Below are 12,213 nucleotides of genomic sequence, written 5' to 3'. Positions count from 1 at the left end.
GTCCAGGCTACTGATATTTGCTGATCAGGTATAAGTAGGTATAAGTTTTGGGTATAAGTTTATATAGGCACTGACCACAAAACAATAGCCAACTGGCAGAGGGTGAAAAGCCAGTAACATATAGCTTCTGAAAAACCAGAGTACACAATCAGATGGCAACTTCTGCCAAAAGAAAGAAGCGAGAAAGAGAAAAAGAGACAGCAAGTCATTTCCACCCACCTGTGGGAGCCACCTCTGAGTAAATAAGAAAATATTTTAGTGATGGCTCCTTGGGTGACAGCATCTGCTCAGGGAGTTGACTCAGAGAGCCTCAGAAGCTCAGAGTTCCAGCCAGCAGCAGAAAGGACTCTTGGCAGAGCTGCTTCCTGTACCTCTTTTGATCATAGGACTCGGGCTTGGAAAGGTTTTCACCAGTCTTGTGGTTTCCTGGTCGTGCGTCAGTACATTCTGGCTGAAACACTTCACTTCCTTCAGGCCAGCCCCTCCACCAATGGCTCATGGCTCCACAGTTCACTCTCTCCAGCTTTGAACTAGACTCCAAGGACACTGCTGGCTGCAGCAAGAACCTTGAACAAGAGACTTGCAGCTGGGATGCTAGCTCTCTTCTCCTTGTGACAGGGATCCTAAGTGGAAAAAAATAGGTTTAATGGAGTCTCGCTAAAAGTCCATTGAGGCATAGAATATTACGTGTGGTTCCCACAATCTCTTTTCAAAGATAGTCTGCAATAGAATCACTTGGGCAACTGGTTAAAATACAGAGATTCCCAGTCTAGTCTCAGACCTAAATCAGAATTTCTGAGTGGGGACTGGGAGTCTGTGTTTTTAAGAATCTCCTTCACGATTCTGACATATAGTCACTGTCTAGTATAATATATCCAATATATCAAATTTCATAAATTAGGAAACTCAGGCCCAGGAAAATTGAGTAACTTTGCTAAAGTAAAACATATCCTAACTATGCAGTGTTCCTGTGACCTGAAGGTTTCTCTCCAAAGAGGAACGATTATGCTTACACAGGGGCCCTTTTCAAATCCCACTACTCCCAACTCAGGTAGGATTAGAAAAATGTGTAAAGTCAGAACAGCCATCAGAAAAGGCAGCGCTTTTGCTCATCTGTCTTCAGCAAGCTTTACATCATGGGACCTGAGACACTGGCAGTTTGGATAGATCACATAAACAATACAAGAATTCCTCAGACACTTAGTGAGTGATGACTACATACAGTCATTTGAAAATTTCAGCGATATTTATAGAACAAGGTTTCTGTTGGGTGATTTGGGGGAGTGGTGCAGCATAGGAAGAGTTGAACAGAAGACCAAAGAATTTCCCAAAGAAAATGGATAATTTTCCTCTTGAAACTGAATGATATTAGAAACACTAAATTTTGCAATGGCTCAGAACCATCATAAACTGAAAATAGCATCAGGAATAATTTATGCTTTTATCATTCATACATTTACTGATAAGCATTTAGATTGTGCCAGGGATCATAGATTATCTCAGGGATGTCATAATGCCATGTGATTAAGTACTTATGGGTAAATGCATGGAAGATATGATTTTGAAAGAATGCAAGAATAAAACTGTGGTTGCTAATACAACTTCTGGAGTCAGAAGTATATGAATCAAAATCCCAGATCTACCACTGACTAGTTGTGTGGCCTTGAGGAAGTTCCTTAACTTCTTTGAGACTTAATTTCATCTATAAAATGAAGTTTGACAGGGCTCCTAGGAATATTAAAACATGGCAGGGGGAAGGGAAATGAGGGGGTGCTGAGGTTATTGCAGAAAACAAAAGGCAAAGGGAAGAATGCAAGTGAACCAAGATTATCCAAGAATATATCTAGACTAATAAGACTAAAAGAGTAATACACTAAAAATATTTGTATGATAATTAATTTAAAATCTCAAGCTCAGTTTTGTCGCCAAATCCCCAGAGTCCTGTGCCCACAGACAAATTCTACCCAATCCTAGGAGTATATAAAAATTATCGAACATGGTTAGAATATGTGCATTGGATCAGCTTCATGAAATTAAGAATTTTTATTTGTTTCGTTCACTCCTATGCCCAGTGTTTAGTTGTGGAACGAATAGATGTGTTGGTGGGATCTAAGGAGGGCCCAAAGCCTTGATACTTCAATCAGGAAGGAGGCTGGTGAATATATAATGAATATGCAAATTCCTCTGTGCCTGCTCGGTGATGGTCTACCCTGTGTGCAGCTATGCCGATTCTGTAAGCCATGACCACCAAAGAAGGAAAGAAGTTGCCCTGTTCTATTACCGAAATGCCTTCACCTCTACATTGATACCAGTGAAGCTGGGGAACAATCGCCTAGCAAGAAGTTCTGATATTAGTAATAAAATGCCCAATAAATAGAAGATATTATTGTTATTATTTCCAATTAGATGACATGTCGAGAAAGCCAAAAGGTTGCCCTGAACATTTTCAAAACATTGCTGCAATGTAATGGAGACTTGGCAGATAGGTATCAGAAGTACACAGCAATTTAATAAACCCTCCTTGTGTCAGAACTGAAGTTCAAAACCATTACATTTTAGAAAGAAGGAGGAAGGACACAGAGAGAGAGAGAGAGGGAGGAAAGGAGGAAAGAGAGAAGAAAGGAAGGAGAAAGGGGAAAGAGGGAAAGGGAGGGACGGAAGGAGACGGAGGGAGGGAAAGAAAATCAACAAAGAGAGCATAGGATCATATTCTTAAACCAAATTCTACGTAAACTGAAACCTGCAGATATTTTCTAGCTTATTTTCTCTTAAAATATCCTTAGCATAACGAGTCAAGTTAGTAACTATAAAATGAGTCAAACTATCACAAAGAACAAGAGCAGTTCCCACTTCAGAGTTCTCTGCCATGTGTGCCCAGAGCCTGGTCAGCGGGAGTGATAATGGCAGGCTGGTTATCAGCTCAGCTTGGGGTCAGAGATGATGGTTTTGCACCTCACTGATTCTGTGACTTCAAACAAGCCACTTATCGTGACTGCGCCAGGTTTTGTTTTTGTTTTTGTTTTTGTTTTTCTGCAAAAGAGAGTTAAGAATAACACCCACCTCGCAAGAGGTCTGTAAAGCCTGATCCAGAATGTGGTACTGAAGGCTCAACAAATAGCAACTACCACTTTCATCATCACCATTGTTTGTATGACTGAGGTATTGAAATATCTTAAATTTATCATTTGAAAATGTGTTGGCTGCTTTAGTGTGAAAAACAGAGCTGGAAAATATGTTCATTGCTGAGCCCCCTGGGAAAAAGCTCTGGAAGCTCTATTCCCCTGCAGCAGTTGGCATGGTTATATTTAGATTTTATATACATATATATAGCCTTATGCTCACAGATTGCATAAAACTTTTGTTATCCTTTGCAGTCAACCTTCTGATTACACAGAATAAATTTTACCTTTCGCTGATGGAGCAACGGAAGTAAAGCAAATCAAATACTTGGCCTTGGATCATAAGATGAGCCATAATTATCATAATTTCCTCAAATCTCAGTCCTTGGTTCAGCCAAACGAACTAGGGTTTCCATGAGGTTTAACAGCGAGTCAACCCTGGAGACATTCTGGACAAATTTAAAACAATCTAAATGTACTTTGTGTTTCTTATTTTGTACAAAAGAGTGACCTGAAACAGAATAGGGAATGCAAGGCAGAGTTCTGAAGGAAGGAAGGAGTGTTTTAGGTTCTGCTGTAAAAACAAAGTAGACTTGATTCACGAGCTATAAAAAGATTATTCTGCCAACACAGAACCAAAAGAGTGAGGTTAGTTTCAGAGAAAAATGATGAACATAATCTGTGTGGTCACTAAGGTGTTTGCATGGAGACCTAAAATTTTTAAAATAAAATAAGAAGTATTGAGTCAAATTCTGAGAGACTGAAGAATAGACTAGAAAGAACACAAAAGTGAGAGTAAGGAGACCTGGCCCTGTCCATCAGTAATGACACTGCTTTATGGAAATCTCATAAATCATTCAAATGCAGATCTCTCACCTAACCCTACAGAAGGGTGAGAAGGACACAACAAAATTGTCTTTTTAAAAAGTGTTTTGAAAACCTCTTCCACTCAAAAACTGTTAAAATGTGGCTCTAAATCCCATTATTTTAAACCACAAATAGGTGTTTATTAACCACTGGGTATTAGATATTATAAAGGATACAAAACATGGATTCTATGCTTAGAAAATTTAGAGGGTAAAACATAAAAAGATACAATTATATAAAGATAAATCAAGACATAATTTGCTAAATTACCAAAAGATTTCTATAGAAGACTGCTGTAGAAATTCATTCATATCGATGAGAAAATGCTGAAAGCTACAACAGTCAAGGAAAGCAAAATAAAAGTTGGATTGGAGATCAGACATGAAGGATTAAAATTGTTAAAATGGAAGTGTAGGTTTTTTTATATTATACTGAAGAATTAAGAATTTATCTATGGACACTGGGGAATATCTAAAAATTTGTGTTTAGTGATGAATATTTATAAAGACTCATCTAGCAAAAGTGGTTTGGAAGGAGGGTGTAAGCAAGGAGACTCATGATACTTGGGGTAGTTCAAATATAATAACAAGGATCTGAAATACAGTGATGGCTGGGAGAATTGAAATGAAACAAAGTTTGCGAGAGATCTTTTGAGAGATTTCTTGGGTAAAAAAAAAATCTGCAAAGTCTGACAATTGATCAGGAGAAAGTAAAGATTGGGACAAATGAGTGCCTGCGGTTTTAAGCCTAAGTTTAGGAAAAGGTGGTACCATACATAGACCCAGGGTATCAAAAAGAGAATGTTTTGGAAACATTTGAGGGAAAATGTTTCAAGTGCTTAAAGAGTGGTTACAGCTCTAGAAATTAGTACTGGCAGGTATGCTCAGAGACATCACAAGAAATCAGGGGTAGGCTAGAGAAAATCAGAGATAAGGAACCAAAAAATTTAGGGCCATATTAAGCAAATCCCAATGGTCTGTAAATATGTTATGTACCTTGCAGATGAGGCATCATCCACAGTGACAAAAGCAGCATATCTTCACATGCCCTCAGAGAAATGAATAGCACAATTTGCTCAGATGGTACCAAAACCCAGGTGCCCTAACGTCTTCCAAAATGTGTGTCAACAGGAAAACTTCTGTTACAGTATGTCCTAAGAATGGTGACTTACTACTTTACTAATAACAAAAACCTTAATAATTGTGGTAGGCAGAATAATGGTCCCTCAACTATCTACGTCCCTAACCCTTGACACTTAGGAATATGTTACCTAACATGGCAAAAGGAGCTTTGCAGAGGTAATAAAGTTAAGAATTTTGAGATGGGGAGATTATCTTGGATTATCACATGGCCTCAGTGTCCTCACTGGGTCCTTTCTTTGGTGAAAGGTGGGGGGCAAGAGAGTCAGAGTCAGAAATAGATTTGGAGACATTATGCTTCTGACTTTGAAGTTGGAGAAAGTGGCCATGAGCCAAGGAATGCAGGCGACCTCTAAAAAGCTCGAAAAAGCAAAGAAGCAGATTCTCCCTTCAAGTCTCTAAAAGGAATGTAGCCCTGTCAACAAACTGACATGAGCCCCATGAGACTCTTGCTGGACTTCTGACCTACAAAACTTTAAGATAATAAATTTGTGTTTTTAAAGCCACTAAGTTAGTAGTAACTTGTTACAGAAGCAATAGGAAACTCATACAATAATATTACATATATTTTCTGAGTAATACATGCTCATCGTAGAAAATTTAGAAACTAAAGAAAAAAAGATATTTTTAATAATATAAAGTTCAAACTTATTTTTCTGACCATGGCAGAATAACTGGTACCCAACTTGCCTTCCTGTCACAAACAGCTAGAAAGCTATACAAAATGTAAAACAAAACAAAACTGTTTTAAAACACAGGACTACACTCTCTACAAGAAGTGAAGAAAATTAGATGAACCCTACAGTCCCTCAGCTTTCCTCCTAAAAACACTTTTGAGACCATATTTGAATTCCAATTGTCCAGAATGGAGAGACCTTTTTAAACACCCAAAGCATGGAGCAGAGACTCAAGAAGACTGCACCTTAGCCGTAAAACTAAACTAACTCTAGAAGGGAGGCAGCTCTAGACATCCACGAAGAAAGCTTAAAATAAAAAAAAGCCTGAAAGGATGAAGCTGAATCTCCATCAATTTAAATGACACTCAAAACAAATTCAACACTTTTTAAAGGAAAATAAAATGCATAAACTCATCAATGTAATAATCACAATGTCCAACAACCAGTCAAAGATGACTAGATAAGTAAAGGAGCTTGGAAATATGACTCATATCACTAGCCTGGGAAAAAGATATAAATTCAAAATGTGAAGTACAGTTTCTGTTGAATTCATATTGCTATCGCTTTGTTGTATAGTCCAACCATCGTTAGTAGGGGAACATTTGTGTGTATACATTTACTAATAAAGCTCTTACTATTATATAATAAGAAAACAAACAACCTAATTTTTCCAAACTGGGTAAAAAATTTGAATAGACCTCTTTCAAATGAAAATACACAACTGGACAATAAGCAGAAATAATGATATACCACATCAGTAATCAAGGAAACACAAATCAAAACCACAATGAAGCATTATTACACGTGTTTAGAATGGCAGGACATTTTAAACTGTCGATATTCTTTTTCTTTTTTCTTTTGGATGAAAAGCAATGGAAACACTCATACATTGATGGCAGGAAGGTAAAATGGTACACCACTTTGGAAAATAGTCTGGTAATTTGTATTAAAGTACACTAACCTTTTGACTCAGGAATTTCACTTCCAGGTATTTACCAACAAAAACTGAAAACATATGTCCACAAAAGTCCTGTATACGAATGTTCATGACAGCTTTATTTATAATGATTCTAAACTAGAAACAACCTAAAGGTCTATTAGCAGATAAATGGATTTAAAAAATTATGAATACTACTCAGCCAAAAAAATGAAATAAGAATGAACTACCGACATATGCAACAACACGAAGTTTCAATAACATTATGCTGACTGAAGAAAGCCAGAAACAAAAGATCACATATTCTTATATTGTATGTATATTCCCTTACATGAAATCTAGAACAAGCAAAACTAATCTATGGTGACATGAAGCAGGTCAGTAGGCTCTTGAGGCTGAATAAAGGGGAGGAAGATTGACAACAAATAGGCATGAGGAAACTTTTTGGGGCGATGGGAATACTCTATATTTTAATTCGGATGATCGTTGCATGAGTTTATATATTTGCCAATACTTATCGTTCACATAAAATATGTGTATCTTATTCTATATAGTTTATATTTCAATAACATTGATTTTAAAAGAAAAAAACTAAAAATATAAAAATCATCTATATATCTACCACTCAATTTTGTTATAATTTCTTCTAGTTTTTCCAAAGATTTTATTCATAGTTGAGATAACATTCTATACACTATTTGATACCATTTTCTCTACCTCTATCACTTATAATCAATTTATCATGTCACTAATAATTATTTGTCAACATTAAATAGCTTAACGATCCCTGCTTTATTATTTTAATAAAAAATTCTTATAGTTTGGATTTTCAAGTTTTCCTTTTCATAAGTAATACTCCAGTGATCATCTCTGCAGATAAAGTTTTGTCCACAATTATATCACTTCTTTAGGAAAGACTTACAGAAAAAAAAATTAGGTTAGGTTAAAAGACAAAAGAAGAAAATATTTATATGTTACTCCTGATTTTCCTGGAATTCGACTTATACACTGTCAAATCCCTATTACCTGGTATGTATCTGTCTCACAGTAGGCGAGTAACTGCCTCACAGTAGATCCTTAACTGTTTGTTGAATGCAAGCTTAAATGACTGGGGATTGAAGAATTTTAAGTTGCTGACAGAAAATACTGGAGGAAAAGAGAAACGATGCAAGGCTGGGTATTGTGTCTGTGAAGGAGAAACCAAAACAAAACAAAGCAAACAACTCTTGGAGAAGAATCAAGATGTCTATTGGGATGTTTAAGTTGTTAGCTAAGAGTTGTATTTAAATTGCTCTAAATTTATGATGAAAACTCGACACCTACTTCCCATTCTCCTACAAAATCTTGAGTTAAATCTATAACGTATAAGTGGATTTTGGGGGGAAATGTGAAATGGGCTGAGATCTACAGCAAGTTTGACCAGGGAGATTCAGAGTCAAACAGTAAAGCACTTATAAGTAAATTTTAAAAAGGCACGTCTTTATCCTCCGATTCTTAGTCATTAAGTTGTAAAGAATGTTCACCACTCATGATTGTGAGTACATTATTTTTAACATACACAGGTATATTTATTATACTCTTCAGAGTCACAGAAAAGATATAAGAAGATGAATTTAATCATGGCATACACTAGAACAGAATGACCAAAGGCACTAAAGGTAAGTGATGACTTAACATCTTAAAATTAATGAACCATTTAGATAGTAAGTCCATAAACTCTTGAAAGGTACATTCAAAATAGGCTAAACTCATGATTAACAAAGATCATTCACCATGGTCGTACTTCCTATTTAAAGTTTTATATTAAAATCAATTTACTTCCTCCTTGATCTTGGCAAGGGAAGGCTGAGAACACCACAAAATGAGCAACTGCACAGGAAGGCATTTTCTCATCAGCATAGTAACACATTTCACAGATTCCTAGATGGTCCAGATGATTGCTTATTAGTTCAAGGTTTCTGTCTAATAAAATCAATAGTTACCATATTTCTTTGATTCTAAGATGCCGCTGTCACACGCACCATTAATAACAACTGTGGACACAAAAATAAACAAACTTGCTAAGTGTTCACAATGAATACGAGATGCCTTCCAACTATGGAAAAAGTCATTTGTGGGCAAAGCACATCTTATCATTGAGGAAATACTATGCTTTGAAAAGAAAAGATCGAATTCAGCAAGTTCGTCATTCACTGGTTTGAGGCCTGCATCAAAGCATCTCTCTGTTGTCTGACTCTGAAAGGAGACCAGCCTCTTCTCCCCTGTAAGGTGGAGGAAGCAAAGGGCTGAGGCAGAGAGGTGCAGATCAGATGGTCTCTGAAGGATCGTTCCAGCTCTAAGGCTCTAAGGCCGTGATTCCATGCGTCTTGATAACACAGTTACTGAAAGGGAGATCATTTGATTAATTCATGCAAACCCTTGTGTTGATTTTCATTCTCATCTGAATCTTGATCACAGTTCTCCAAGGATTTCTACCTTTGTAACGTCTGATTTTGAGAGAGCTCTTAAAGTGTTGATTTCAGGACTTGGTAAGTCATTCTTTCTTCAGAAAATCGTCGCCGACAAGCTCCAACAGCTGAAGGAGACACAGCTTCCAATGAGCAGGACGGCAGCTCCACTTCTAAGAAGTTAATCCGATGGTTTTTGTCATGAGCAAAACAAGAAATCATGTTTTTAATCATACTAAAAGGTCTCTGCATTTTGTTAACATCTGGAGTTCAATCACTTCTGTGCTAAAAACCGGGGAATGCTTCAGCAGGGCATAAATCTTGCCCCTCATTGTACATGCGATCCAGATGCTGGAGGAGAATTAACGTTCGTTTGTAACACATCTGGTGTCGGCAGCTTTGAGTAAACTCTAACAGAAAGAGTGCGGAACTAACGTGGCATTACACCTTCCCTTAGGCCAGGGGTTCTAGACCGAAGGTAAAAGCCTGCAGGTGTCCCTTGGGGCTTAGCAATAAACCGCACTAATCAGCTCTGGCATTGTGTTAAGTGGAGGGTGTTTTGAATTTTCCACAGAAATTTCACAGCCCGGTAACCCTACATCCCCACTCTCTACTTTTGACAACTCTTTAAATTTGCCACCATCTTGAAATACCAAACAAAGGAATGGCCCAGAGTCACTGTCAGGGTTGGGCTATCCCAAAAGACAAGGAGGGCACACCATGTCTCCCACAGCAATGAGCAAATAACGAGACTGGCCTACCTTTTGAAGAAGTGACTTGGAGTTGAAAGAGCATTGAACTTGAACTGGGACATACCACCTCTGGTGTGTGTGCAGAAGTCCAAAATTGTCTGGGTCACAGTTTCTCACAAGGACCCAGATAAGATGATGGCTTTTTGTAAGAAAAGAATCAAGTCCAAATTTCTTAGAACGGCATTGTAATTCACTTTATAACAGCCTTCCTTTCCAGCCTCTTTTATCCTCAGCATGCACTTGGGTTTTAAACCACCACAGATATCTTGCTTTTAAAAATCCTGTTGCATACTTTGTGCTTTGGGGCCTTTGTCCCTGCTCTTCCTAACGGTTGGAATGCTTTGCCTCAGTTCATTTGCTGACCTATTATTTCCCACTTAGTCCCCTTCATAAAGCACTGGGACATCTCTCTACTGCAGCTCTCCCCATGGAGTACCATGTGTTGCCCACTGTTCTTTGTGCTTATCTCCTTGCCTAGAGTTTGAACCTAATTCATGAGAATCTGTGAGAGAAAAGATTGTGTCTACTGAAGCATTTAATAAAGTCTGAGGGATATATTTCTTGTTGTTGCAGATAGCCTCTGATTAAATCACACTTTTATGAGAAAACTGTGATAGTTAGGATTTAAAAAGAATATCCAGGTAACTATGGATGTGTTTTATGAGAGTATTGTGCTCTGTTGGGGGTCAGGCTCCGTGGTCAGGCAGTGAGGTGCTCACACTACAAAAGCATCTAAACAAAGAGCAGAATAATCTCTCCATTCACCCTCTGCCTGGCTCTTGTGCTTACCGAGAGAAACTGTGGGTGAAATTTTACACCTTATTCAAAGTGTTCTTTAATTTGGTGTGGAACGTATGGTGAAATTTTATGAATTAAATGTGCATATGATTTGACTCCACTAATCATATGTTTTGAATTTGGTATTTGTAACTGTAACTAGAATGCCAGAAGAAGCTACTCTGCAAATTAGATTTGAAAACTGCCACACCACCAAATGAATCATGTGGAATAAGAGAAATAAGACATGAACATTGATAAATGTTTATAATCTCATTAGAAGAAAAAATGTGAACTAAAAAAGTAAGTTTGACGAGCGCATTGATGTCTTAAAGAAACAGCTCTCTAGCAGTGATAAGATCCTGATAACTTCACTTTGCTTTTGGATAGCATTTGTTTTTCCTAGTACTTTCATATGTCTCATTCATTCATTCATTTGTCTTCTGTGCCCACCTGTGAGGAATGCCCAACATCAGGCCCAAGGAAGAAGGAAAACCAAAGAATGACTCTATCAATCCAAAAATAGACAGACAGGACTGATCAGTGTTAAGTAGAAAAGTTTTCTAAGTAGACTTATAAATGCTTATTGTGGAAAGCAGCTTAGCTTGAATAAGACATATTCGATTTAGGTTTGATGGATAAATAACTAGTAGAAGACATCTTTTTATCTGTTTAAAACAGGTGAGGTTTTTAAAATACTCATTTCAACTACTCCAAGACATGTATTTTAGGCATAACTCATATAAAATATAGAGTTGGGTTTTTTGTTGTGATGAAGTGTGATTTTTTTTTTAATAGGTAAGTTACCCACTTATATTTATGGAAGCCAGTACTGTTTGGTCTCAATTCTGTCATTCACGTAATATTTTCTGTTTTCATTGCTTCTATTAAAAAACATTACACTACACAATACATTTTCTTCCTTTTGTTCTCTGTTTGTGTTCTTGATTTTTAAAACTCTTAATAAAGTGGAAGTAATAGTTATATGTTATAATGCAAAGAAGTATATATCTCATCTGACTTAATGGGGTGCTTTTACCAAATCTTCAAAAAAAATTAATAATTCCAATGATATTTAAACTGTTCGAGGTAAAAATTTCTATTAAAGTCATGGATGAAACATAAACCTGCCCAAAAGGTATTAGCCAACACAACTTAATTAGAAAAATAAACTGGGGTGTAAAAAGAAAAGCAGGTAAAATTATCATCATTGGCAGATGAAATGATTATACACCTGGAAAAAACCAACGGAATCAATTTTTTTTTTTAAAAAAGTATTGTATCAATAAGAGAACTCTGTAAGATGCTTAGGTAAAAAATTAATGTATAATGACATCGCTTATACGTACAAACAATATCCAGTTGTATGATCTACAGGAGAAAAGATCTCATTCATAAAAGCAATAACAACAACAAAACCTAGGAATACACTTAACCAGAAATAAGTAAGATCAATATGAAGAAAACTTTTAAATTCTCTTGGGAGTCACAAATATAT

General features: G+C 36.8%; 1 long non-coding RNA gene across 2 annotated transcripts in view; it reads right to left on the bottom strand.

The window, feature by feature from the left end:
- LOC107195382 overlaps nucleotides 1-12,213 on the bottom strand; it is a 230,687-nt gene that overhangs the window by 185,637 nt on the left and 32,837 nt on the right. For both annotated transcript variants that reach the window (XR_003045065.1, XR_001516511.2), the window contains one exon: nucleotides 220-623. This is a non-coding gene — a long non-coding RNA (uncharacterized LOC107195382). The remainder of the gene's footprint in view (nucleotides 1-219; nucleotides 624-12,213) is intronic.

This window comes from Pteropus alecto, unplaced genomic scaffold (genome assembly GCF_000325575.1).
Source record: "Pteropus alecto unplaced genomic scaffold, ASM32557v1 scaffold101, whole genome shotgun sequence".
Classification (NCBI taxonomy): domain Eukaryota; kingdom Metazoa; phylum Chordata; class Mammalia; order Chiroptera; family Pteropodidae; genus Pteropus; species Pteropus alecto.
This window is presented reverse-complemented; position numbering and strand designations above follow the sequence as displayed.